Source organism: Peromyscus maniculatus, chromosome 1 (assembly GCF_049852395.1).
Source record: "Peromyscus maniculatus bairdii isolate BWxNUB_F1_BW_parent chromosome 1, HU_Pman_BW_mat_3.1, whole genome shotgun sequence".
Classification (NCBI taxonomy): domain Eukaryota; kingdom Metazoa; phylum Chordata; class Mammalia; order Rodentia; family Cricetidae; genus Peromyscus; species Peromyscus maniculatus.
The window spans coordinates 127,989,143-128,016,987 of NC_134852.1; the positions used below are offsets into that span (position 1 = coordinate 127,989,143).

The window sequence follows — 27,845 nt, forward strand, 5'->3', positions numbered from 1 at the left end:
CACCAGCTTCTGCAGCCTCCTGCCCTGCATAGGCCAAGCAGCGGTGGAAAGGTCTGTCCTGCTCTGTGTTACCTTCTCAGCATGTTTAATACATGAAGGTTATGGCCCTGGCTGTAAAGTTCAGGGTGAAGCCTCTCTCTTCCTCTCTATCATTTCTAGACCTCCTAAATCAAACCCACATTTACTTTGCTTTCTTCCCAGAGGACAGCATGAGTTTATTCTTCACCTTGTTTCTCTAAACATAAATTTTTGAGGTGTGTAGGGGACTGTGCCTGCACTGTAGTGCCGAGCAATGGTGCCTAGAGCCGTGCACATGCCAGCCAAGTGCCGGACTGCTGAGACGTACGTATCTCAACCCAGAGCCTAGTCCTCTACACAATGGCAGGTGCTTGATTGATTTTGAGGATTCTCCTGTTTCTCTTAAAGCATTGCTTAGGTGTCTAGTGTGTGTCAATAAATTTCTATGTGGGTTAAGATGGGTTCTGTCACTGACTGCTTCAAAGTGGGGGAATGCAGGAGCCTTGAGAAACATAATGTGAACAATTTACATAAGTGTAGGAAACTGAACTATGTAGATGTTGCTGTTCTTTTTCTTGAGTTTTCTTGTGCACATCTGTGTTGTTTGAGTTGAAGGGAACATTTGTGCATAATATGCACAGATATAACATGTTATACAGTATAATTCACATATATATGTATACATATCCCATTGCACCCATGAAATTATCTCAATGATATACTATTTATAGTTTATTGTATGTACTTTAACTTTCTGCCTTCCCATCTTTTTCTCTTCCCAGACACACAGTGTGTATCTTTCCAGATTCTTTCCCATGTTTACATAAATACATGCAAATAAGTATGTAAATTACAGCAATGGCCATCATTTATTCTACATAGAAGGGTCTCGTGGCATACATGTTTCTATGTCTCCTTGAGTCTCTCACCAGAAAACCCAAGTGAAAGCCCCTCCAAATGAACTGGGTGGATTCAATGCATTCATTTTAACAGCTGCATAGTAGTTCACAGCATGAGGCACCATCATGGGGACTCTCTTTCCCTGCTTTTTGCCACTGGAAATGTTTTTTCCTTTTATTTTACTTTACAATACCATTCAGTTCTACATATCAGCCACGAATTCCCTTGTTCTCCTCCTCCTGCCCCCCTCCCCTTCCCCCCAGCCCATTCCCACCTCCTCCAGGGCAAAGCCTCCCCTGAGGACTGAGATCAACCTGGTAGACTCAGTCCAGGCAGGTCCAGTCCCCTCCTCCCAGACTGAGGCAAGCATCCCTGCATAAGCTCCAGGTTTCAAACAGCCAACTCATGCACTGAGCACAGGACCCGGTACCACTGCCTAGTTGCCTCCCAAACAGATCAAGCCAATCAACTGTCTCACCTATTCAGAGGGCCTGATCCAGTTGGGGGCCCCTCAGCCTTTGGTTCATAGTTCATGTGTTTCCATTCATTTTTGCCACTGGAAATTATCACAGGATGTCGCAGTAGAGGGAGGAGGAAGGAAGGACCCCAAGAACAGGTCCGAAAGCTGAGGTGGGGGATATGTTAATGTTGCAGAATATTCCTCTTCCTCACAGTGTGGGATGCTGGGCCCTTGGTGGCTCACAGAGCCCTTCCTGCATGCCCTCAGCACTCACAGTGCACACCCACTGGCTGCTGCCTCCTCCTCATCCTTCAGGGTGCAGCTTAAGTGTCACTTGCAGTCAGCAGGCAGCCTGACCACTCCTTCCCTGACCTCCAGATTCCCATACAAGGAAGTGTTCTGGAAAACAGACAGAGAGGAGTTGACACTTTGGGGTCTGGATGTTCATTATGACACATTTGAAAGTTTTGCAGCTGTATAGGCAGTGGTGCTTACAGCGCCCCCCACGAATCACTGGAGAACTACGTTCTCACACTGTGAGAGCTCTAAAGCACTTGTGTTTATAAACCTTCAACCCCAGCCACTTTTAGGTGCACACATGCAGCACTCTTACCCATGCTCACACCAGTGTCTTGTAACATTCTTGCTACCATGGACCCTCAAGACTGTGTTTGAAGAGGAAGCAACGTGATTTGTGTGGTTACGCCACTGGTTCATTTTATTCATGTGGGGTCAAAATGTACGCTACTTTTAGCCAAGTGCTCTAAATGGAGAGTCACCCCCTGTTAAACTAGGGATGATGGAACCTTTGGCCAAGTCCTAATGATCCCAACCCAAGAATGCTGGATGATCCTCCCCAAACCAGTGGAGGGCCTGGGCATTCTGGCTGTTGTGTGGCACTGGCAGCTGGGGACATACACTGGGCATTTCTGGCAGCCATTTTGCCACCCAGAGGAAGGACTCTGCTGAAAGGATGTCAGCACAGAGGACAGAACTAAGAGAAGATGAGAAGCTGAGTCCTGCTGAACTCACTGGAGTCCCCTACCTTCAGCTGTGCCTAAAACTCAACGGTAGAAGTCACTGAAAATCTCTCTCTACCCGACGCCAGTTTGAAGTGGGTTTTCTACTTCTTGATACTAACAAGTTCTGATTTCCGTGAACCAGGAAGCAAAACAGATATCAGCCAGGAATCAAGATTGGCAATGAGCAAGGCGTTTGGGCTGGACATGCAATGGAAATCCCCATCCATCTCTGCTGATTGCCTGAGGCTTTACCTGGCCTTAGTCATTATGAGGGTTGAGTTTATGGTCTAAGAACTAGGCAGATATTATTGGCAGCACAGAGATGACCCAACACCTGTCCTTTGCTGGTTCCCACACTCCCGTAGCCCATTGTAAAAAGACATCATTGCAGGTCTGTGGGGGAAAATCACCCCTCAAGGGAAAGTTTCCAACCTAGGCAGCTCTTCAATGTTGCTGTTGCTCCTCAGTCCCCATGGAGATCAGTTTCATGCCTGCCCCTGCAAAAATGCCAAAATCTGATGTGATGGCTACTCTTGGTTGTCATCTTGACTGCACATGGAATTAACTAAAAACCCAAGCTGATGGGCACATCTGTGGGGAATTTTAAGTTAATTAGATGGTTTGAGGTGGGGAGCCCACCTTAATCAGGCCCACACTGTCTCGTGGCAGCCTATATAAAGGACATGAAAGAAAGAAGTTTTTTTTTCTTTGCCTGCTTACCCTCACTCTCACTGGCAAGTCACGTCTCATTAGCATTAGAGCCTGCTTCTTCTGGATTCCAATTTATATTGAAGACCAGCTGAGACACCCTGCTTAGTAAACTGAACAACTACTAGATTCTTGGACTTTCCATCAGGAGACAGCTATTGTGGAACTGGCTGAACCACAGCGTGTAAGTCACTCTAATAGATCTCGTGTGTGTGTGTGTGTGTGTGTGTGTGTGTGTGTGTGTGTGTGTGTGTGTGTGAATATATATATATACATTCTATCAGTTCTGTTACTCTAGAGAACCCTAATCAATACATCAAAGGATGTTCAAGTGTCCTGTATAGAATATGTATATGGAGCAGTGTACACTTTAAGTCATCTCTACATTATCTATGTCTAGTACAATGTAGGGGCCATAGAAATATAGTTGTTTGGGTGGATTGTTGGAAAATAAGGTGTTCATTACTGGTACACTTGTGTGTGTGTGTGTGTGTGTGTGTGTGTGTGTGTGTGTGTGTGTGTGTGTTCCTATATATGTCAGTATATGTGTTCATGTGTATGTGCATGCATGTGGAGAACAGAACTTGATGTTAGTTGTCTCCCTTGGTTGATCTTCTCCATCTTATTCTTTAAGACGGGTTCTCTCACTGAACCTGGAGCTCGATGATTGACTGACTGGCCTTGGAGATCTTCCTGTCTCCACCTCCCCAATAGTGCAGAAATTCCACCTGTGGTTGGTTGACTCTACAGATGTGACATCCACAGACATGTGACTCACTATCATATCTCACCCAGTGGAAAGTCGTTCCTTCTTTTCTAATCGCTATTACTCTTCACTCCAAGAGAAACCCCAAGAGACAGACAGACAGATCCCAGTGCCTCCTGTGTCCCTGATAAGGCAAGAAAGGGCAGGGCACGCCTGCCATTTAGACCTCCTGGCTGTCACACTACACAGCAGTTAAGGTGAAGCTCCTGTAGCAGATGGATCCCGTTGTTTCTGATGAAAGAGATGCAACTGACTATTTGATGTCTGAGTTCAGCTGCAGAGTGCCACGTGGTCCTCTCAGCCCCAGCAGAGGTCATGAAGAATGATGGGTAAACCCTTTAATTGCTCTCAGAAATGACAAAGTCTCATTTCCCTCCGTGACACAGGGTAGTGGGGTGTGACCATGTAAACAGGGAGTGAACGTCTCTACTGGCACAGGCTTTGAGGAAGTGATCTTCACCTGAGGACTGACTTGGCATTTCTGACATTCGGGAAAAGCCATGTGGGCCCTGGGCTGTCATCTTCTTCTGCTAGATAAGAGCACAGCCTCCTAGGTGAGCAAGTTGATAGAGTGGCTACAGATGGAGCTGTGCTGTCTGCCCATGGGTCAAGCTGGACCAGCATTCCTGGCAAAACCAGTACTTCATGTGGCCAACAGCTGTGGCTTTGGCAATGTGCATGGCTGTGTCTTCATAAGGAAACCCGCTGGATCATCTTTCCCGCAGAGTGGTTAGACAGTGAATGGGGCAGGATTACCATGGATCACCGCTATTTAAGCTGTTCTGCCTAATGTGGTTTTTCTATACAAAATAGGGCAGAATATTTTATTGCAAAGGAAAGGTAAGTATAATCCCCGATAAGCATTCATAAGTAGGATTACATGCAATGGAAAGCATGGCTCAAAGAAACATACTCAATTACTAATTGGCAACTTTCTGCCTAGTCCTAAATACTATCAATCCCCAGGTGCCTAGTGGGTAAAGTGCCTGCTGCATACCCATGAGAACCTGCATTTGGAACCTCAGCACCATATAAAAGCTGGGTGTGGTGACAAGGATCTGTATCCTCAGTGCTGGGAGAGCAGGGCATAGACTAGAGGATCCCTGGTGCTTACTAGCCAGCCAGTCTAGAGGAATCAGTGAACTCTAGGTTCAGGGAGAGACCTTGTCTCAAAAAATACAGTGGAAGTGATTGAAGAGCACACCTGATGTTGAGGTACATGTATGCACAGATGTATGCACACAATTCATACTATATTTGTGTGTGTGTGTGTGTGTGTGTGTGTGTGTGTGTGTGTGTGTGTGTGTGTGTTTGGATCCCTCTTATTCCAACCCTGATCATAATAGTTAGCTGTTAAAATTCAGTCTTGGTGATTAGTATATAATAATGCATCTTATGAATCTGAATGCATCATGCAAATGTAAGATTTATTTATTTATTATTTATTTATTTTGGTTTTTTTCGAGACAGGGTGTCTTTGTGTAGCTTTGCACCTCTCCTGGAACTCGCTTTGGAGACCAAGCTGGCCTCGAACTCACAGAGATCTGCCTGCCTCTGCCTCCTGATTAAAGTCATGTGCCACCACCAGGCACAAATGTAAGGTTTAAATATCTACCCCATCCTCCTCTCTGTCCTGTTGAAGGTGGAGTTTCATTCTTCTAGGCGTGGCTTCTTTGAGTCTTCTTTGCATTCCCAATTGAGGAGAAGCTGAGCTCCTTGTGATGCCCTTAGGTCTCCCCTTACCCAGATACACAACAGTCGGATCACACACGAAAACACGGAGCTGCAAAGCCCACAGAGAAGGCAGCAGAGTGAGGTTTTTAAGTAGACACAAAGCAGTCTGTCCTAGTTCTCATAAATTAGTACCAAATGGGCATCAAGAGCGACAGAATGTACAATGCTGAGTGTAATAGGACCAGAGGAAAAGAGTCCCCAGGCAGGTCACAGTGTAAAGAAGTTTTATGATAGTGTGTGGGATAAGAGCTGGCCCAGGAGGCCAGAAACAAGTGGCACTCTTAACTTGAATCCCAGGCCTCCCAACTAAATGATGCACGAAGAGTTTCTGAAATAAAAGATAGATAGATAAATAAATAAATAAATAAATAAATAAATAAATAAATATAAATAAAAGTTAGCCAAAGATGTTCTGTAGCATGACTGTTCTTTTTCGTTTCTCCTACAAGTTTGTGTGGTCAGACTCAAACTCTGAAATTCAGGCCTCTTCTCCTCCGGCCTCAATAAACTTCCTACTGTGCGTCACTCTTTCTCCCCCCACGTCAGCAGCAAGCAGATTTTAAGATGCTTATGTATTTAAGGAAGGGTCTGCAGAAAAGTAAGGAAAAGTCCATATTACAGGTTTTAAAACATAGGCTTTCGAATGTCAGAAATCCATGTCTAAAGGAAAGGAGACATGGATTCTCGGAATAGAGAAAAATTGCCATTGGACAAAGGAAAGTCCCGCTTCCCTGAGATTGTCACAGACTGTATTTCTAGTGTCTGGGGGAAGGGGGACCAGAAAGAGCAGAGAATTATGAACAAGAAGAAAGTTGGCTGGACCTGAAATGGAGGGACTATATGCACCTGCAGGGAAGCCTTGGAGAGATAAGAAGACTCCCAGCATCCCTCAGCTTCTCCTGGAGCCGGGATTCTTGGAATCAAGCCCAGGGATGCTTCTTTGGGAGGCTGGCTGCTCACTATGGACCCTGGATCCCTGCCATCTTTATTAATGAGTGAGTCAGCACCTAGGTCTCCTTGTTAAACCACTGTATTCATCGAAAGGTTTGTGTGATGGTTCCACAGGCTCATGAGTTTGAATGCCTGGTCCCTAGTGGATTATGCTGCTTCAGGAGGTGTGGCCCCTTTGGGCCATGGGCACTAGCTGGCAGAGGTGGGTATCTAGAGAGGGGCCTTCAAGGTTACACTTTCTTCTGGTTCCAGCTTGTTCCAACTGCTTCCTGGTCAGGGGTGTTGAGGAGCCTGTTACACTGTCAGTTCTGTGAGCTCCTCCACACTTTCCTTGCCATGATGGACCAAGACCCTCTGAAATCCTGAGCCCAAACCAGCCTTTCTTGCCTATGATGGTTACTATTAGTTATCATAGGACACATCTCCAGGCACAGATGTAAGGAATTGTCTAGATTACAGTTAGCCTCAGAATGTCTTTGGAGGACCATCTTGATTAAGTGAATTGACGTGGGGAACCCCATCTTAATTGTTGGGGGACTGTTCTTTGCCCAGGAGATTTATGATCATGTAAAATGGTAAGAGTGAGCTGAGCACTGGTGTGCATCATCCATTGCTCTCCGTTCCTGACTGGGTGTGATGTGACTAGCTGCTTCAAGTTCCCGATGCCTTTACTTCCCTGCAATGACGAACTGTAACCTGCAACTGTGAGATTAAATGAGCCCCTAAATACTTCAGTTGCTTGTGTCAGGAAACCACACTCCCTTAAGTTGCTTCTTTCGGGTGTTGTGTTGTGACAGCATGAAAAGTCACTGGTGTTGTGCAACAGCAAGAAGAAAAGAAAATCACATGACCTGCTGCGACACAGGTGCCTTGGCCACCCTGTATTAATATTTTTCTCATCGATATCACAGAATATCTGATAAAAGCCTAAAGGAGGAAGGCTTTGTTTGGACTCGTGTCTGAGGGTATAGTCCATCGTGGTGTGGGAAGCATGGTGGCAGGCAACTGAGGCAGCTCATCGCGTTGCATCCACAGTCACAGAACAGAGAGATGAACGCTGGTGCTCAGCTCACTGTCTCCTTTTTATTCTGTCCAAGATCCCAGCCAGGAGAATGGAGCTGCCCACATTTAAGGTGGGTCTTCCCACTTTGATTACTCAGCCTTTTGAAACTCTCTCACAGGCGTGCCCAAAGTCTTGTCTTCTAGGTCATTCTAGAGCCTGACAAGCTGATAACCGATGTTAGCCTCCATTGCCCTAAGAGCTCCTGACTCAGTAGGTCTAGAGTGGGTCCAAACTTTATCATTTCTAATAAATTCCTGGTGATGCTTAGTCTATTCACCTAAGAAATTCCACCTAGAGCCGGGCGGTAGTGGCGCACGCCTTTAATCCCAGCACTCGGGAGGCAGAGCCAGGCGGATCTCTGTGAGTTCGAGGCCAGCCTGGGCTACCAAGTGAGCTCCAGGAAAGGTGCAAAGCTACACAGAGAAACCCTGTCTTGAAAAAACCAAAAAAAAAAAAGAAGAAATTCCACCTAGAGAACCACATTTTGAATGAATTTTTAGAGAAAAAAGTACAGCTGCCTTTCTGAATGGACTTCTGCATTTCCCATGGCAGCAGACAATCCTTTCTTCATATATGTTATTTATTTATTTTTGTGCATTTATGTGTGTTCATGTTTGTGTTTCTGTGCATACATTTGTGCAGGTGCCTGCAGAGGCCAGAAAAGTGTATCAGATCCCCTGGAGCTCAAGTTACATACAGGTGGTTGTGAGCAGCCTGATGTGGATGGTAGGAACCAAACTTGGAAGTGTAGAAGAGCAGTAAGTGCTCTTAACCACTGAGTCATCTCTCCAGCCCATCTCTATACATATTTTAATTGACACATGATTATATATATTTGTAAAGTACAATGTGCTACTTTGATTCTTGTATATTTTATCCTATGACTAAGTCAGGGTAATTAGCATATCCATCACCTCAACATCTATGAGATCTTTTTTTTTTTTTTGTACTGAAGATTGAGCCTACAGCCTCCTGCATGCTAAGCACATGTTCTATTGCTGTGCTATGTCCCCAACCCCTGGCTTTTTACTTTCTCTTTTGAGACAGGATCTCACTAAATTGCCCAGGTTGGCAACTTATTCTTTACTTTTCTATTGCTGTGGTAAAAGACTCTGATAAAAACCAACTTGGGAAAGAATGCTTTACTTTGGCTCACAATTCAAGGATACAGTCCAGTCCAACACTGTAGGGAAGTTACCGCAGGAGTAGCTTGGGCAGCTGATCACATTGCATCCAGAGTCAAGAAGCAGAGAGTAATGAATGCTTGTGCTCAGCTTACTTTGCCCTTTTTACTTAATTCAGGATCCCAGCCCAAGGAATGGTACCACCCACGGTGGGCAAATCTCACTTCAATTAGCCTAATCAAGAAAATCTCCCACAAGCATGCCCATCTCCCAGATGATTCTAGATTTCATTAAGTTCTCTATTAGATTGACCGTCACACTGGCCTTGAGCTTACTCTGTAGCCAAGGCTGGCCTTGAACTTGTGGTCCTCCTGCCTCTACCTCCCCCAAATCCCTAATTTCTTGGGGTTGAGCCCATTTAAAATCCCCTCTTCTGGTCATTTTAATACACATTACATTATTGTCAACTGTAGTCATCCTGCTGTGAAACTGAACACTATAATCCCTCAATCTACTTCTACCATCTCCTCACTGGACAGCAGGCATGTCCATATCCACCTTCAATTCCCACATGAGAATATGGTGCCTTAGAGAAGTGAAGTAACTTAATTAAGATCATACAGCTTCAAATGGGATGGAGGCAGAATTAGACCCTAGGTCACCCAGTCATACTCCTAGACCTTGTTCCATCCTATAGTGCCTCTATATGGTGACTAAGTACCAGAAGAAGCCCTGCTCCAACCTGCAGCCCCCCTAGAGGCTGGTAATAGTGATGACCCCAGGCACTCGGGAATTATGGATGCTGGGCAGAGGCTGTGCTCTGCAGGAGTGCAAACTGCTCTTCCTTCAAGGCCCTGCAGCCCCCTGCTGCTCCCACTATTTGAGTTATGTGTTATCGCTCTCCGGGGATGGATTTATCCTGGTTTTACTCACTTCCGCAGCACTAGCTCTGCCCACTTAGTGCTTTTGGCTTTATATATCATTATCACACGCTCCGTTCTCCAGTCGTACACAGTTTAGCCCTTGTTGCTTTAATTCCTCTCCTGGTGTTCTTGCAGGGAGACGACAAGAGAAAGCAAATTGCCCTCTGGAATGAAGAGAAAGGGAAATGCCATCCCTGGCCTCGCAGAAGGGAAAGCAGGGGGCAGCATCCTAGGGTGGGAGGAGCGCCTTCTTTTTATTCATCCTGGGTGAGAGAAAAGAGCAAGGGCTTCACAGTTCTGATCCCAGCTATCGGCTTCCAAGCGACAATGAGAATATTAATAAGACTATAAGTTAACACTTCTTTAACACTCCAAGCATCCTGGGCACTTTGCCAGGCAGCTCATATTCTCAAGCATCTCGAATTCGTGATTAAACTCAGATTCTCTTGGTGGCCTCTGAGAAGTGGGTGCTGTTATTTGTCCATTTTACAGATGAAGAAGTCAAGACTCAGAACCTTAAAGAAACTCTCCAACTGACACATGGAGAAGCCAGGGGACTTGAACTTGAGGTGGTTCCTCTATGTGCATCGGGCTCCCTCCCCGCAGAATGCTCTCATCTCTGGGACAAATGCTGGATTGTCTCCAACACAAAGGCTCAAGAACTCTATCCAGCACCTGCCAACTTCATGGCAATGTCATTAAAATTATATTCTGTTATTCACTCCTGAAGGGAGCCGCCCTTCAGATCCACATGAAGACAACTATGTACAGAGTGTGGAGAAACCAGAGTGATCCATCTTCACCAAGTGGACCCTAGAGCCAGTATAGACAAGGGGATCAAATCTGGGTTCCTGCCCCTTTCCTACCTCTCAAACACATGCAAATGCTTGTACAGAAAATGCTCCACATTTCTCTCCTGTGAATGCTGAGCCTCAGTCTAAGATTTTAATTGAAGGATTCAAGAGGATTAAGGAAGGACAAAGAGGGGAAAGTGAAACCACTGGTTTTGTTCAGCTGTCCTAACTTAAGACAGAAAGCAGATGATTTGTCACCACTGTAGCTGGGATACTTTGGGGATCTCTGGTGACTTAGAGACATCGGAAAGTTGATGTCTGGTGAAGAGACTCTTGGGAAATCCTGTTGATGCTTGGCACCTGCTGAGGCATCAGTGGCAGAAGTGTCTTGGTCCAAATATGAGTCAAAGAAGGATGTCTGCTCTGGTCTGCTTCCTGCTACCTTGGCTCACAGTTTGGGAGGTAGGTTTCAGTCCATGATCTGGTGAGCTCTTGTTTTGGACACAGCAGCACACCACAGCTGGTAATCTCATAACTGGAAAGTAAAAGACCCCACAGTTCTTTCCAGGGCATACCCCAAAGACCTAAAGACCTCCTAAGAGGCTCCACCCCCTACAGCACCACTATGGGGTGCAAATCTTTAATGCACAGGTCTTAGGAGAACATCTAAGGTCCAAGCTATAGTAATATCCTTACAGAGCACTTGGAAAGTGGAATCCACTTCCTTCTCTCACCTTCCCTCCACAAGAGCTTGTGCTGAATTCCATCTGACAAGGAAAGGGAGGGAAGGAGGAAAGGAGGGAGGGAGGGAGGGAGGGAGGGAGGGAGGGAGGGAGGGAGGGAGGGAAGGAGGGAGGGAGGGAGGGAGGGAGGGACTCATGGAAAAACTACACAGCCGTCAACAGCTCTGCTATTTGACTTTCAATTCCCGTCTAAAGTTTTACATCTCACAGCTAAACCAGAACAAGATGCATGGTGTCCAGATCATGCATCAGCATCCCCAAACATGAATCCTTTGCTTTTCCCATCTCCAGTACTGTGGATCCCGGAAGGCTGAGGAGGTGGCAGAGGCATTCTTTGTTTCTTCTCCCTACTCCATCCCACTCTGTGCGTAGTAAGTGAAGATGCCAATCAAATGATGCCTACCCACTCTATGGCCAGAGCAGATGGCACAGGAAAACCAATCAGATTCCCTCTTGCTGCTGTTGGAATCTTTAGCCAAGTGCATAGGGATAAAAGCCGCCCTGGGCAGCTTTCTGGAAGGAGAACCACACATCCTTGCTGTGCAGGTCCCCTGGAAGGGCCCTGATCTGGACGCCTCTGAGAACCAATCTTTCATCTGCCTCCCAGTGTCCTTCTGATAAATGACCCATGACTGTTGTTTACATCAGACTTCCTCTCTGTGGCTTGTCATGATACAAATGGATAAAACTGACCTTAAACAAGCTCGTCTCCAAATGGATCTTGCCCAGTTCCATTGCCTGGGTACCTGAGGATGCAGAGACACGCATTTTGAGCTGTTTGAAGCTCTTTTGACTTAACAAAATGGCAGCTATTTAAAAAGGAAGCAAATTTTGAGAAATTCCCATTCTCTGCAGAATTCATCGTTGAGTCTTCATTCCAATCTCTATGGAGTAGGTCACTGTTGCTGCGTAACAAACACTCTTAAACTCATGGACTTAAAATATTGAGAATTGACTCTTGGCTAGGAGACTGTGGATGAACGGGGTGATTCATATCTCAGGGTGACTCATGGTCTATGGTCAGATGTGAGTCTAAGCTGTTCCTTATATTTCTAGGGATTTGAGTGGACATAGGGTTAGGCCTCTGGCTCCTTTCTATGTATTCATAATCTCCTCCTCTAGCTGATTATCCCATAGCCTATTCACACCACAAAACAAACTCTGAAGAAAACAGAACTGTGAAAAACCCTTAAGGTTTAGGCTCAGAGTTATGACTTCTAGTTACCACTTTTACCGAGTAAGTAAAAAAGTCAGTCCCAATTCTATGCCAAGTAGTTGAGAGTGCTTATGATTTAAATCTTCAAGGCCCCCACTGGCTGGTGTTTTGAATACGTGTTTCCCAGCAAGTAGCACTGTTTGGGGAGGCTTGTAACTCTGGAAGAGGGGCCTAGCTGGTGGAAGTAGGTCACTGAGGGAGGGTTCCTGGTTCCTGTCTTGCTCTCCACCTCCTGGTCCACCATGATGTGCACAGCCTCCACTGCCTGCCCCCACTGCCGTGACGTGACATGAGGGCTCTTCATCCCTTCTCTGCCATGGTGGACTGAACCTTCTGAAACAAACCGAAGTCTTCCCTCCCTTAAGCTGCTTCTGCCAGGCATTGTGCCCACGGCACAGTAAATGTAGCAAATACAGAATTATGCCTACACCTTGATATCAGGGCTGCAAAGTGACATTGCACTAGCCAAGTTAGCGGGGAAGGAAAAAATCACAGCCCTTTGGCCAACAATCTACCACTTCGAGTTAATAATATGGTTTAACTAAATAATAACCCAGAGAGGGTCAGTTACTGTGCCTGCTGCCTGATGCTCCATTGGGGAACAATGCCACCAATATCACGAGTGAACAGATCAAGTATGACAACCAAAAGTGTCTCCATGCAGTGTCCAATGCCCCCCACCCCCGCCCCAGGGAACAATATTGATCCTCAGTTGACAAGAACAGCTGTGGACCCAGGGTGACAATTTCCATGTGTTCCTCCCAATCTTCCCCAGCGCTGAAATCTGTGAGAAAATATTCAGCTGACTGCAGAGTGTGGGCCAGGACAATCTTCACTGTCGTCTGGAGGTGACAAAATCAGTTCTCTTCTCTCTCCTCTCCATCTTCATTTGTCCTGTCCTGTTTCTTCAAGGATCCGCCCCTTCAGACAGGACTCCACCAAGCTGTTCTCCTTCTCTGTCCCCACTTCAGCTCTGCCAATCCAATCAGGCTCTCAATATCAGGAAACATTTACCCTACAAGATATCCCAGGGCCCGTTTTCAATCTCAGTTGACATTTACAGGGATTTCTCCCATTTGCCAGCTTACCCTGGCTGCACGCAAACACATTTGAAGTTTCCTTCGCTGGATATTTTTCATCCTGTGTCAATTAGCACAATGAAAGGACTCTTGATGTATGGGCTGGGTGGGAACGGCCTGCAGATGGCCCTGGGAGGAAAGCTGGTTGTTCAGTTGGGCCCAGGCTCAGACTGTGTCCTGCTCAGAACATGCTGGATTCATGATCTCCAAGGTCTCCACAGCAACTCATTTCCAGGCACAATTTGACCATACAGACGACCCCACCCACACACTCAAGGAAAAGAAAAGACTTAGACTTGCATCCAAAATAGCCAGCAGCTGACTCCTTAATACATAGGTCAGTGGACCCAGAGGGGCTAGCCAGCTAATCCAAAGTCAGTCAGCTATTACTAAATCTAAAGTTACAATTTGCAATTTTTTTCTATTTTTAATCTCTCTTAAAACACCTATTTCTCCCACTTAATTTATTTGCAAACCACGGTATTCTTCACTGAGATGCACCAGGCATTCTGTGTCTGATATGCACAAAACTCTGGGATGGGGGACTCTTTCCCTTTCGGCAAAGAGCCCCACATCTAGTTCTAGTGTGGGGAGATGAGGGAGCAACCCATCAGAACCCACCTAGTCCAAAAGCAGAAGCAGTCTTCCAGGTTAGAAAACAGGCACAATTTTGTTGCCTTCCGAGGAGATAGTTGAAGACAAAATCAATTCATCTTCAGCCCTAAGCCTGAGGGATGAGAAAGACCCCGGTCCCGGACTGGGGGTCGGGGATTCGGGCTGTGGGGAACTGGGTGCAGTATGGATCCTGTAATTTCTTTGGGATGCACCAAGAGCAGGAAAAGTTGATAAATTCAGAAACAGCACCACCTGGTGGTCACTCAACAGAGCCAGCGAGCATCTAGGAATCAGCTTTTCTCGGAGGCTTGTGCGGATAGATTGTATATTTAAACCCGTTTACTCAAAGCTAAAACGCTAGGCAAAGCTTCAGCGAAACTCATGATGGTATATCCTAAAAAGGGTCTCCGAAACGCTGCAAGTGGTGTTTTATGTGATTTACTTCACCTGATAGGCATTTTAATTTTTGTACTTTTCTCATTTGATAAAGAGAGAGAGAGAAAGAGAGAAGAAAGAAGAAAGAAAAGAAAGAAAGAAAGAAAGAAAGAAAGAAAGAAAGAAAGAAAGAAAGAAAGAAAGAAAGAAAGAAAGAAAGAAAGAAAGAAAGAAAGAAAGAAAGAAAGAAGAAAAAAGAAAAAGAAAAGAACAGATACTTATAACAAATTAAACACCAAAATACCATGCTTACCTTAAGGGGGAAAAGAAAGGCGACAGTACAGAGGGTGTCTTGACCCAAAATAAAACAGTAGGCTACTCCTTTGTGCTAACTTTTAATGGGAGTGAAAGTAAGTCAAAGTGGACCTTAGGAGCAACACAGGAAAGAGAGGGGGGAAAGAACCACAGCTGGGCCATTAAAAATGAAATAGCGTGTACTTACACAACGTCAACCTACAGAGCCCTGTAATGTTTACTCCCTTGAGAGAAGTTTGTGCCCTGGCATGGAATGAAGCCACAAAGCTATCCTATCATCCCCATTTGCTCCCTGCCCAAGATGTGCTAGAAGCTATTTATTTGATAATTAAAACACCAAAGTTGATTGAATATTGTTATGTTATGGTGTAACTGTGCCAAGAAGTCTGGTGTTCTACCCATTTCACCTTCACAACGGCCACATGGAGTACCCATTACTGTGATCCAAATTAAAGAGACATTACCACTCAGAGAGCTGACATTGGGCCCATTCACTCATGAGACTCTGACAAAAAAAAAAAAAAAAAAAAACACTATTGTATTTGGCTTTGTATCCACAGCACTTACATGGTGATGCCTGGCTACATACATGGACAAACAAATAGATGACATGTTAGGAAACACACAAAACCATAAAAATAAATAAAAGTAAAACTCTTCCACTGAAAGGAACTTTTGTTCATTAGCTAGAGTATCTTAGAAAGACTGGTGAATGTGAAGAGCAAAATCCTTTCAGCAGCCTCTTCCTCCTGCCTCTTGAGGGCTTTTCTTTCTGGGATTTAGTTTCCCCATGGCAAATCTTGTTTTGAACATTTTAAGTGGAAATTTCAGAAACAACAACAACAACAACAACAAATGTTTCTTGAGCCATTCTTGCTAGAATAATGAAATCTCAAGCCACTCCACCCATTTTATCTAGGGTATGACTCTTCCACTGGTCCAGGGTATCCACATAGTATATGCTACCTGCCCACTCGGCACAGTGGTCATTTAGATTATGAAATCAACTGTCACAGTCTCACAGACTTGTGTTAAAGTCACCCAATCATCTGTATGTACTTCAAATTGTATCGAACTGTAAGAGTATGGGTATTGCCCTTTCAGGCATCCCAGGAAGAAGCTGTAAAGTATTTCTTTTAAGTGAAAAAAAAATCTACTCCATAAGAACTGAGGGAAACTAAGTTGTTTGCCTTATTTTCTAAGATCTGTGGTACATTATTGCTGTTGATCTTAGTTGGATCCAATTCACGAGTCAGAGTTTCATCACTGGTATGTACACAGAGAAAAAGGCATTGACTACAGAGAGTTTGGTTTTATTTGTGATCCTGACAACCACAGGGAGTGTTAGGGTCTATCATTTGGATACATCGAGATCACTGCATAAGGCCAAGTCCTAAAGTGCTCTGCAGTTTGGGATGGGCACCTGCATAGCGTCAATGTTGTGCTGGGAATTCCATTGTCCGTGTTAGTGTTCTTTCAGAAGGGGTCTCAGAGAGAAAGAGAGGAGACACCAGCTTGGCATGATTCTGAGAGTTTATTAACTGAAAACTAGGAAGGTCAAGAGTGGTGATCCTTAAATACAACACACTTCAAAATCACCCAGAAGCAGAGGCTGGGTTAAAATTAATGTCCAGTTTGAAAGGCAGAGTGGGGTCTCCTCTCCCACACTCTCCCGGGGACTAGACAGCTCCTACAAGGGATCCTCAGAAGCTGCATTAACGGAGGCAGGCTCTGGAGGAGCACAATGAGGCTGAGGTCACTTTTGAGGAAGGGGGTCAGGACTGAACCATTGCTATCTGCCTCCTGGGCCTGCCTCTTCTCTCCTCATGGTCGCACTCCAACAGAGCACCAACAGAGCACTCAGTCTCCAGGGAAAGAGAAGATGGGAGCATATCTAAGCCAATAGTTGGCCGAGAGGCAGATCACATGTTTGACGGTAACAGTGTCCATCCAAGAGAAAGTGATGAACTGGAAGCAGCATCAGCAGAAGCTCAGACAAAATAATAAGAAGAAGAAGAAGAAGAAGGAGGAGGAGGAGGAGGAGGAGGAGGAGGAGGAGGAGGAGGAGGAGGAGGAGGAGGAGGAGGAGAAGGAGAAGGAGAAGGAGAAGGAGAAGGAGAAGGAGAAGGAGAAGGAGAAGGAGAAGGAGAAGGAGAAGGAGAAGGAGAAGGAGAAGGAGAAGGAGAAGGAGAAGGAGAAGGAGAAGGAGAAGAAGAAGAAGAAGAAGAAGAAGAAGAAGAAGAAGAAGAAGAAGAAGAAGAAGAAGAAGAAGAAGAAGAAGAAGAAGAAGCCAAGAACACAACTCCCTTGGTCATCAAGACTCAGATGCCCAAGGATCCAAACAGACATCATGTCTGTCTCCCAGAATTTGGGAAACCTGGCCAAAGAGGCAGTTGGGAAGGTGAAGACAAACAAGAATTGAGAAGAGGGTGAAGGTGAGGTAGAACACTGAAGTGCAGAAACAGGGCAGAGTGGGGATGTTGGAAGGAAGGCAGAACATGAGCTGATACAGGCTATCTCCCACCTCGAAATCAAAACCATCCATGAAAGAAGTGGTCAAGTATGGCATCATCCCCCGACAAGTTCCATCCATTTGCTGAGACAACTTAGCTTCCCAACTAGGCAGGCAGCTCCACGTGAAGTCAAGACATTCTCTCTCACTCCTGTTCTGTTCCTTGGATCCCCACCAAGAATCTGCTGCTTGCCAACTGCTAATTGTGAATTACTGTACAACACATTTTTTTTAATCTGAGAGAACTTTGGGGTGTCTTAAATCCCTGAGGAAAATCAAGATCACTAAGGAGAAACCCCCAACATGCCAACTGCCCTCTGCGTATTAGTTTTTCATAAGCTTTCCGGTGCCTCAAATTTCACCATTAAAGATTCATTCCTTTGGCTTAAGGCTTTAATCCCCTATTAAATGTAAATCTCCCTGGCAAGCTGATAGTGTTTGGGGAATGAGGTCATACATTAAGTCTTATCTATCACTGACACCTCATTGAAATCGAGTTGACAGTCTTCTGGAGAGCCAGGTTTAATAGGGAGAAGGGAGATAAATGTGAGGGTACTCGGGAACTCAGCAGCAAAGGGGAAGATACTCTGGAGATAGGATTGGAAACTAACATTTATTGAGGCATTATGCTAATAAGAAAAAGAAAAATAGCTACCTTTTACTGACTGCTTAAATGTGTCAGGTTCCATGCTGGGCTTTTTACATATGGGGGGATAATTTACCGAGATAGCTGTATGCTTCTTCTTGGGCTCAAGGAGGCTAGAAAGATCAGGAGGGATTTCCCCTCCTTGTTTTAAGAACAAGAAGCCAAGCCTGGATGCTCGATGACTTGTGGTCCTACACCTCCCATCTCTGAGGATGCTTTTATGTAATAAAATGCCCAGTAAAGCTGATTAGTCCAGGGGAGGAATGTCTTACCTTGTGTCACAAGAGGTTTGAAGTAGGCAGCTCTGGAGTGGGTTGACTCAAGGACTCAGTCTTTTTTCCCTTTATATCCCTTCATTTACCAAGTTGACTCTTTCATGGTCAACCACGGTGACACGGGCCAAAATTTCCTTTCTTATGATTAATGATTCTGTCCCCACCCAACTCATATTTTACATTTTTTCAAGATATGTCCATCATGCTCTTGGCCCAAGATAGCAGCATCTGCATTCTGGACAGTTGGGTAGAAGAAGAGACGGGATGAAGGGGGGCGTGGGTTGTGTGCTAAAGAATCAGCCACCTTTGCTTTCTACCTGGATCCCTTTGGCTAGAATCCAAGGGCATGGTTGTTTCCACTGCAAAGCAGGCTGCTAAATGTCAGCTTTATTCTTGGCATTTCGTGTGCAGCTAGAAATTCCATTGGCACAAGAAAATAAACAGCAAAGGAAACACAGACCAAAGTCTCCTCCAGAGGGTCAACTAGATAGATAAGGAAACTCCAGATCACCTGCTTATTAGGAGGCAGAGGCTCATTCCTGGGGAGAGAGAATCTGTTAGAGAGGAAAAGTCAGAGAGAGAGAGAGAGAGAGAGAGAGAGAGAGAGAGAGAGAGAGAGAGAGAGAGAGAGAGAGAGAGAGAGAGCTTTGCTTTCGGAAGACAGAGAGGGGAATAAAGGTTTGGGGCTTTCAAGGGTAGAAATGGTGTTCTTTCTGAACACATAACGGGGATGCCAAGGAGGAACAGTCCTGGGAGCACAGGTGGAGAGGTCAGTGACCAGCCCTCAGCTAGAACCTGAGCAGCCCTGCATCTGTTGAGGACAAAGCTCAGAAGCAGAGCAGAAGACTTGCAGACACAGCATGGGGCAGAAAGAGCAGCAGTGACTGGAGCCCCTGGGACTGGCATCACCCTCCCCCATTTCTAAATCATAGCATATGTTCCCTAGACACTGTGTATATCTCTGGGGATTGGCAGGGACGCCCCTAAACATGTCTGTGATTGAATTTCTCAACATCCTAGTTAATGGGAGCCTAGAGCCAGATTTAATTTGATTTAAAACAAGTAAATTATTTTGGCATTCCTTGTGTCATCGGAAATGCTGCAGAGCAAAGTCCCAGGCACTCATTTACATTACTGTCACAGTGGAGCAGCCTCTGAGGTGGTTGTTATGTTCCTCACATTATAGTGGAGGAAGCTGTGATCCCAAGAGCTTGATCATTTATGCGGAACCAAATGGCTTGGCCAGACCAAGATTCATACCCCATTGTCTCTGATTCCATAGTCAATACTCTTGGCCTGGCGGGCGTCAAAGGAAGAAGAATAAAATTCAAACCGAGAAAAATTTTCCCACCCACCCACAGCACCACCAAAAGCCAGTCAGATCCTCTCCAGGCCGTTTTCTGTTATTATTGAGAAATGCCTGGGCTGGGCAGATGGCAAGCATGAAGACCTCAGTTCTAATCCCTAGAACCCACATAAAGCTGGATGCGGTAGCATGCACATCTGTAATCACAATGTTACTATAGGGAAATGAGAGGTGAAGACCAGAGAATCCCAAGGAGCCTGTGGACCAGCTAGCTGGGCATCAGCAACAGCAGGGGGTAATGAGGGGGAGAAATAACTGAGGCCAGCTCATGTACAGAGAAAAGAGGGTCCCATTCTGGAGGTTCAGGAGTCCAGTGTGAGCATCTCCTGGGCTCAATGATAGCCTCAAGTGAGAAAATATACAACAGCCCAAGTGCACAGGGAAGAGACTTACATGGCAAAACAGTGAAGTGGCAGGGGGAGGGGCACAGCCAATTTTGCTTTACCAAAGCTTGCTTGAGGTCAGAGGGGGCTCTGTGGCACAGTACTCACCTAGCATAAACAAAACCATGTGTGCCATCCCCAACATTGAAAGAACCAACACAAACTAACCATTCTCTGAACTCACTGCACAGAATCAATATTAATCTCTTACAGGGCAGGGTCCCAATGAACTAATGGTTTCCCATGGTTAGACCCTGTCTCCAAGTTTCCATCACCTTGGCACTACCCACTGGGACCAAGCTTGCGGCACATGAACCTTTGGGATGGGGATGTACCTCGGTGGTGCAGCACTTGCCCAGCATGCGCAAGGCACTACATAAAGCAAAGAGAGTGCCTGAGTGATGGACTTGCACCACATCCAGACCACGGTAGATCTCAGTGAGAGGCCAGTAAGCACACCGTGCAGATGGACTTCCAGTTACAAGCGACAGCAGTAAAATGAGGGGAAGGGCAATGGTGATACCCACAGCAAATGCGCCAGCTCCCTGCTGGAAGTCTACAGTGCATCGGGCTTTACTTAAGGCTGCATCTCGGCACCTTCTTCCACATGCCAGGCTTTCTGTGCGGTCTGACCTTCAGCTATGTCGCCACATGATGACATAATGGTATCCAGCAACTCCAGGTTGATACTGTCTAGGTTGACAGTTCCCAGAAAAATAAGAACATTTCTCCCCCACAAATGCACTTAAAATAGGGTTGGGGATATAGCTCCGTTGGTAAAGTGCTTGCTAGAGAAGCACAAAGACCTGAGTTCAACTCCAAGAGCATGGACCAGCCCAAATCGCCTTTGGCTAACTCCAGGCCTGTGGGAGACTGTCTCAAAAACCAAGGTGGATGGTTCATGAGGAATGACACTAAGGTTTCCTCTGACCTCCATATACACATGCAGAGTATATGCTGTACACAAACACACACACACACACACACACACACACACACACACACACACTCACACACAGTTATTTTCTTTGGCCTGAGTGAAGTCAGACGCCCATTTCTAATCACAGAAAAAACTCAGCAGTGAAGATGACTGGCCCATGTCAGGTCTCCACTCCTAGCTAATGACGGTCCCAGGAGAGATGAGGGTGAATTTTACTGGCTGATGAGGGAACATATGTGGGAAGGCCACTGCAACAGATGATACACTGTAGAGTGCAGAGCTGTGCAGGCCCAAAGTGTGCACCTGGGCACACAAATGAGAGTAGATGTGCATGCACGAACACATACACACACACACACACACACACACACACACACACACACACACACACACACTGTGAGGCTGTAAAGATCAGCAAGCCAGGCCCAGCCAGGTCTGTGCAGCAAGGCTCAATGACAGGGCTGCCAAGAGCCACTTTCAAAAGTCCCTCAGTGTTGAACACCCTACTTCCCCTTAACTCCCAGCAAGAGGAAGACTCTCCAGGAAACAGAGCTTGAAAACATCCATTCTTTCTTCCCCTCCAAGGCAGCATGCTGACATTTGGGGTATCTTCCAAATGTGTGATCATGAAGGATCATAAAAACATGCTCAGGTGGCACATGCTCACTTTGGACACTGTGGAAGGAGAAGCCACCATTCTGCACCAGCTTCTGCCTTGGAAGTGACAGTATCAGGGCGTTCCTTCTATAAGCAGGTTGCTTCTATAACCTGTATGCTCATATAGTGGAAAGGGTGACATTATGTAAATCAGTCAAATGGCATCACAGAACGCATATGACAACTCTTTGTCATTTCCCCCAAATAAGTAGATTTTACGCTGTTGTATGAAAACATGGGCACTCCATCTCCCCAGATTATCTCTGCCCTTGGCAACCAGAATCTACTGTGCCCTACCTCGGGTCAGGGATGAGCCATTTTCGAACCCTCACACCTCATTATCCTTAGGAAGTTTCCAAAGATTAGTCCCCTGGCTCCTATAACACAAAAGCCATGTTTTCACTAATTAGAATTTTCAGATGCCAGGTCCTCTGAAGAGGGGACAACCTTGACCAATCTGACAGCCATGAATCATGTCATTTGTTGATCTAAAGCCAGTGTGGTCCAGTGTTGAGACTCAGATGGAATCTTCTACGAACCTCACTCCTGCCTTGTCTTTGGGTGTCTGGCCCTATTCCTCTATGTATTACCTTCATTATACCATGGTCAGTATTTCCATTCAGTGCCGAGAGCTGGTTGAGGAGCTAGCTCAGTTGGTAACATGCTTACCACACAAACACCAAGACCTGAATTTCATTTCCAGGACCCTGGATGGACAGCCAGCCTGGCCTACTTGTCAAGCCTTCAAATAAAAAGGGAGGCATGGAAATAAATAAGTCCCCTAAAGCTGCTTCCCACTGATGGTGGCACCAGAGGCGCAGGTATCAAGCTGGGGAGATGACTGGCATCCATCTCTACTCCCATCTCTGCTCCCACTCTCTGCCTCTATTCCATCAACAATACTACTCTCCTCAACCTAGATAGTTGTCAATCTGGCTCCCACTGTCCACCCCTGGTGCTGTCACTGCTGGGTGGAAAAGCTTTTCAATGACCCTCCACTTCCACTCTGTCCTTTCTTGGATCCGTCTTCCATATGGATGCTAGTGGGATCCATACTAACTTCAAATCCATCATGCCTTTCTGGGCTTGAAATTCTCCCGTGGCCCCATCTCACCCACAGCAGTGTGTCCAAGCTCTTTCAACAAGCTACCAAGGGCATCAAGAGACTTGTGACCCACAGAAACCAGAGCCCCTTCAGCAAGTGGTTCCCTTTGTGTGTGTGACCGTGAAGAGGATGAAGAGGGATGAAGCAGGCATTGTGAGTGTTCACAGCTTCCTCCCCATTTCTGAAGTGTTCTAGTCTCCTATGGCTCTTTTAACCAAGGCCACAGACCTAGTGGCTTGAACAACCAAAGTTAATCTCCTCAAAGCTGCAGAAGCTGAAAACCTGGGGTGATGTGTTCGGGGCAGTGCTAGCTTCCTGGGGCCTCGTTTTCCAGCTGACTTGCACCTGCCGGTCTTCCCAATGTCCCTCCATGTTGTCTTTATTGTGTGTGTCCATGTCACATTCCCTCTTCCTACAGGGACAGCACCATCCTGGGTTAGTGCCAACTTTTCACTTAACTGTCTCTAAATGTGGAAGTACTGGTGGTTAGGACTTCAAGAAAGAAATTTGGGGCTTTGGGGCACAATTCATCCCCTACTACACAGTTATCTGGTCATTTCAAATGCCGTTTCTTCCTGGTGGTTCTATAGCTCTTGGGAAGACAGAAGACAGCAGACAGCTCTTTGTAGGAGGCAGGCTCCCACTGGCTTTCATGAGAACAGAACATAAAGAAGCAAAGCAAGGCGAGTAGAGAAAACACAGCCTGCACCAGCCTGTGGCAAGAGAACGGGGATTACTAAAGAAAAGCGAAGATGAAAGGTGAGCGTCCATGTCACTGGGATGACGATGAGGTGGGACAGAACAGCTTCCTTGGGTCACTGGAGCTTAGGACGTGAGGTCTCCTTTACTGTTTTTGAGAGTATGAGCAAATGACTTTTGCTTGACATTTGGATATCATGCTAAAAGATGAAGAGGGCAGATAATTAAAATAACCCCTGCCTTTCCCCCAGATAGCTATTAAGACAATATGGGTTTGTATATGACCAACCAACACACACAGCACCTACTGGGTCCTTGGTAAAATCTGCCTTATGTAGAACAAATGTCTTCAGATAGTAGAATCACATCCAGTATCGTTTTGGCAAGGTGTCTCTCCTCCTTCCCCAGTGGGTAGGACCTGGGAGCTTCCTTCCTTCATGGTAACTGCTTTATTGTATTACAAACATCCGCTTCTGGATTGACTTGCACTGGTGTGCATGCCACCTGAGCCCAGAGGTTGCATTTCAGGAAGTCACAGATATTCCTAACATGGAATCTGGTGCATAGAGAGTGCTAAAATCTAGCGAACTGCCAAACTTCCTCCCCTTGTAATTTCAGTCAGTTGGTACCAGACACGAAGGCCACTGGAAGTGTCGGTACATCTTGTCTGGCCCTGATTGGGCAGGGACAAAGTCGCCTCAAAGGCCATGGCTCAAGCTAGAGAGATGACTCGGCCAGTGAAATGCTTTCTGTACAAACAGGAGGACTCTAGTTCAGATCCCTGGCACCCACACAAAAAACAGGCACGATGACATGTGTCTGTAACCCCAGCACATGTGGGGAGAAACAGTAGACCCCCAAAGCTAGTGATCTCGTCAGTCTAGCCAATGAGTAAGCTGGAAGCCAAGTGAGAGACCCTGTCTCAAAAAAATAAATAGATAAAGTGGGGAGCAACAGAGAGAAAAACACCAGTGTTGACCTCTGGCTTCATCCCACACATTCACACACATACATAGCAACCCATATGCACACATATAGACCACAAAAGAAAAGAAAGGGCCGTAGCTGCTGCTTAGCTTCATTGACAAGGGTGCAAGTGTTAGTAACTTCTCTTTCACCGTGATGAATATACCTCACAGAAATAATTTGAGGAGCAGAGCTGTGTTTTGCTCTCAGTTTCAGGTAATTTCAGTCCATCGTGGCAGGGAGGGCACAGTGAAGGGGTGCTGTGTATGGCAGTGAGAACAAGATGTCAAGGCTGTTCACACCATGACAGGCCAGAAAGCAGAGTACTGAGAGAAGGTGCCAGGCCACTTTCTAGTGACCCCCGTCTAGTGACATGGTCCCTCCAGCTAAGCCCCACCTCCTGAGGTACCCGCACCTTCTCTAGACAGCACCACTAGCTGGGGCATGAGCATTGGAGACACAAGCCTGTGGAGAGTGTCTCAGATTTAAGCTGTATGAGTAGTGAGTGGGGTTTTGGAGTCAAAGTGGGCTTCTGCCATCTATCTCCACCTCTGCTCCAAAGCGAGGCAGACATGGATGCTGAGAGGTTTTCTGACCTCTCAGCATGGGCAGAAAGAGCTGAAGCTAATAAATAATATCGCACAATGGTGGCTACTTCTAGAAATACCATGAGTTGTTCTTCTTCTGACAAAACCTAGGAATGATAACAGAACGTGCTGCAAAGGAAATGCTTCAGCAGAAATAAAGAGCAGTTCTTGCCTGGGGCTCTAGAGAAAATGGCACAGGGGAGTCTAAGGGTTCACTCTGTCTACCAACCATATTGATAGAAAATACAACCCTGCTTGGCAGTTAGTAAGCACCACTTCAATAGCTGCCCCTTGTCACTCTAAGATGCCAGGGCAGAGAGAACAGGCAAGAACGCTGTGAGATGCTACCTTCCAAACATGGCATGACTCTCACACTCAAAAAAATCACAGCAGCTGAGGCTACCTGCCTAAGATTATCACACCAGCAAACCAGCCAAAATCCCGGCATGGATGGAGTGACCTGCCTAAGATCATCACACCAGCAAGCCAGCCAAATTCCAGCATGGATGGGGTGACCTGCCTAAGACCATCACACCAGCAAGCCAGCCAAAATCCCAGCATGGATGGAGTGACCTTCCTAAGATTATCACACCAGCAAGCCAGCCAAAATCCCAGCATGGATGGGGCGGTGCCTTCCAGGACCCACCCACTGGGGGAAAGAGAATCATTCTTTAGGGTGTGGTCACTGGTAGGATTCCCATGTTCCGGTGGATGGTCCCATGCCCATAGCCATGCAGGCAGCACTAGTTGAACTTAGTGGGTTACCAAAACAAAGAGATGGAATGAAGGTGGGAAGGCTGTGCTGGGGGCATGTGAGGGAGGTATAGAGGGAGATGGGGAAGGTATGATAATTTGTTGTTTACATGTGTGAAATTCTCAAGAATATGGAAAAATTATCTCTGTATTTTTTATTACAAAGAAATTATAGTGGATGGAGTGATAAATCAAGACTGGCTGTCTGGGTAAGGACATCTGCATGACTTTGGAAACTGGGAGAAAGAAGAGGCCAGATTAATGACAGCAGAGAGGTCCACCAGACAAACTTTAAAATGTTAATTAAAATGTTAAAAGTTGTGCCTTTTCGAAGTCTGTAAAGAGATTTCTCTCAGGAAAAGCAATACCAAGAACTCCTACACATTAAAAAAAAAATCCAGTTTTTGCACAAAGGAGAAATACCACTTAAAACTACAATGGAATGACATTTTCACCTTACCAGAGTGGCAAGAATTATAAAGTTTGATGATATCCTGTAGGGGAGAAGCAGCTCTTTCATGCATTATTCATCAAAAAATAAGTTGGTGTAGTCTCTATGATGAGAAATTTGTCAATACCTATCAGAATTACAAAAAGCCCATGGCTTTTGACCTAGCAAACTTGCTTTATAAAAATCTATTCTACAGAAATACCTGCAGAAGTATGGTACTAGTCAAGGTCTCTGGAGAAATGGAGACTGGTACCAAGTGGATGACTGGAACTGGCTTTCGTGACCATGGTGAGCGAGAATCCCTGCAGAACCGGACGTATGGAAGCTGAGGAAGCAAGAAAGGTGTTATAATAACTGGGGGGACAGATGTCCCAGGAATCAGTCTGGAGGAGCAAGAACCAGGATTCTGTTCCAGCTCTAGAGACAGAGAATCTGCCCTGCCTTTGCCCTTCTGCTCTGAGTCCTCAGCAGACTGCATGGTTGCTAGCAATGCTAGGAAAGGCAGGCTTCCTTATTCACTCCATTGATCTGCTCCACCTGATAATCACTTACAGAGAGAGAGAGAGAGAGACAGACAGACAGACAGACAGATAAACAGACAGACACAGAAATACTGTTTTGCCATCTGTCTGAGCATCCCCTAACCCAGCCACGCTGACACGCAGAGTCAGCCATCACAGTGATAGATGCACATGGCCGCTCATTGTAACAGAAGGAGCCGGGCGGCAGGGGCGCACACCTTTAACCAACACTCAGGAGGCAGAGCCAGGCGGATCTCTGTGAGTTCGAGGCCAGCCTAGTCTACAGAGGGAGACAGGCACCAAAACAACACAGAGAAACCCTGTCTCGAAAAAACAAAAAAGAAAGAAGAAAGAAAGAGAGAACAACCCACGTGTTTATTAAAGAGTCTACTTTAAGAGTTCCTACTACATCCATATGGTGAACAGGAGAATTCCCTAGAAGGTGGCAGGCCTGCTAACCTGGAACACAGTGGGGAAAGCAACCAAGCAGACACCCTGCCTCAAAGAAAGTGGAAGGTGAATGACAGCCCCGAGGCTGTCCTTTAACCTCCACACGTACATTATGCAAGTCACAAAAAAGTGGTAAGACCAAATTTATGTGCTGGTATGATATCAACATATATTACAGGGGAGCAGGAAAGAACAATTGCAGAAGGGAAGAAATGCACAAGACTATGTGAGAGTGTGGACGTGTTTATGCAAATGTAGAGCATAAGGTATGTTTAAATTTTCTAGGTTTGCTTTGTGTTTCACTTGGCGGGGGTTGTTGTTATTGTTTCCGGGGGTTGCTTTGCTTCTTTTTGTGGTGCTGAGGACTGATCCCAGGCCAGGAAAAAGCAAGATAAGTACTCTGCTACTGAGCTACAAACCCCAAGCCCCAGCCTTTCTCTCTCTCTCTCTCTCTCTCTCTCTCTCTCTCTCTCTCTCTCTCTCTCTCTCTCTCTCTCTCTCTCTTTCTCTCTCTCTCTCTCTCTGTAGTGTGGGCACCTGTGTGCCATGCATATAATGCATGTGGAAGTCAAAGCTCAACCTCAAATGTTGGCACTCATCTTCCACTTGGTTTGAGGCAGTCAGTCACTCTCTTTTAACATTTTTTTTCTCACTGTGATTGCCAGGGTAGCAGGCCCACAAGCTTCTGGGGATTTGCCCATCTCTGCCTCCTGTCTATCTCCACAGAG

The 27,845-nt window shown here is 46.0% G+C and overlaps 1 long non-coding RNA gene across 1 annotated transcript; it reads left to right on the forward strand.

Annotated features, from left to right (window-relative positions):
• Nucleotides 1-22,555: 22,555 nt before the first annotated feature.
• On the forward strand, nucleotides 22,556-26,633 carry LOC143272363 (uncharacterized). Its single transcript, XR_013049873.1, has 3 exons — nucleotides 22,556-22,843; nucleotides 23,281-23,449; nucleotides 25,862-26,633. It is a non-coding gene; the product is annotated as an uncharacterized LOC143272363 (long non-coding RNA).
• Nucleotides 26,634-27,845: the final 1,212 nt, after the last annotated feature.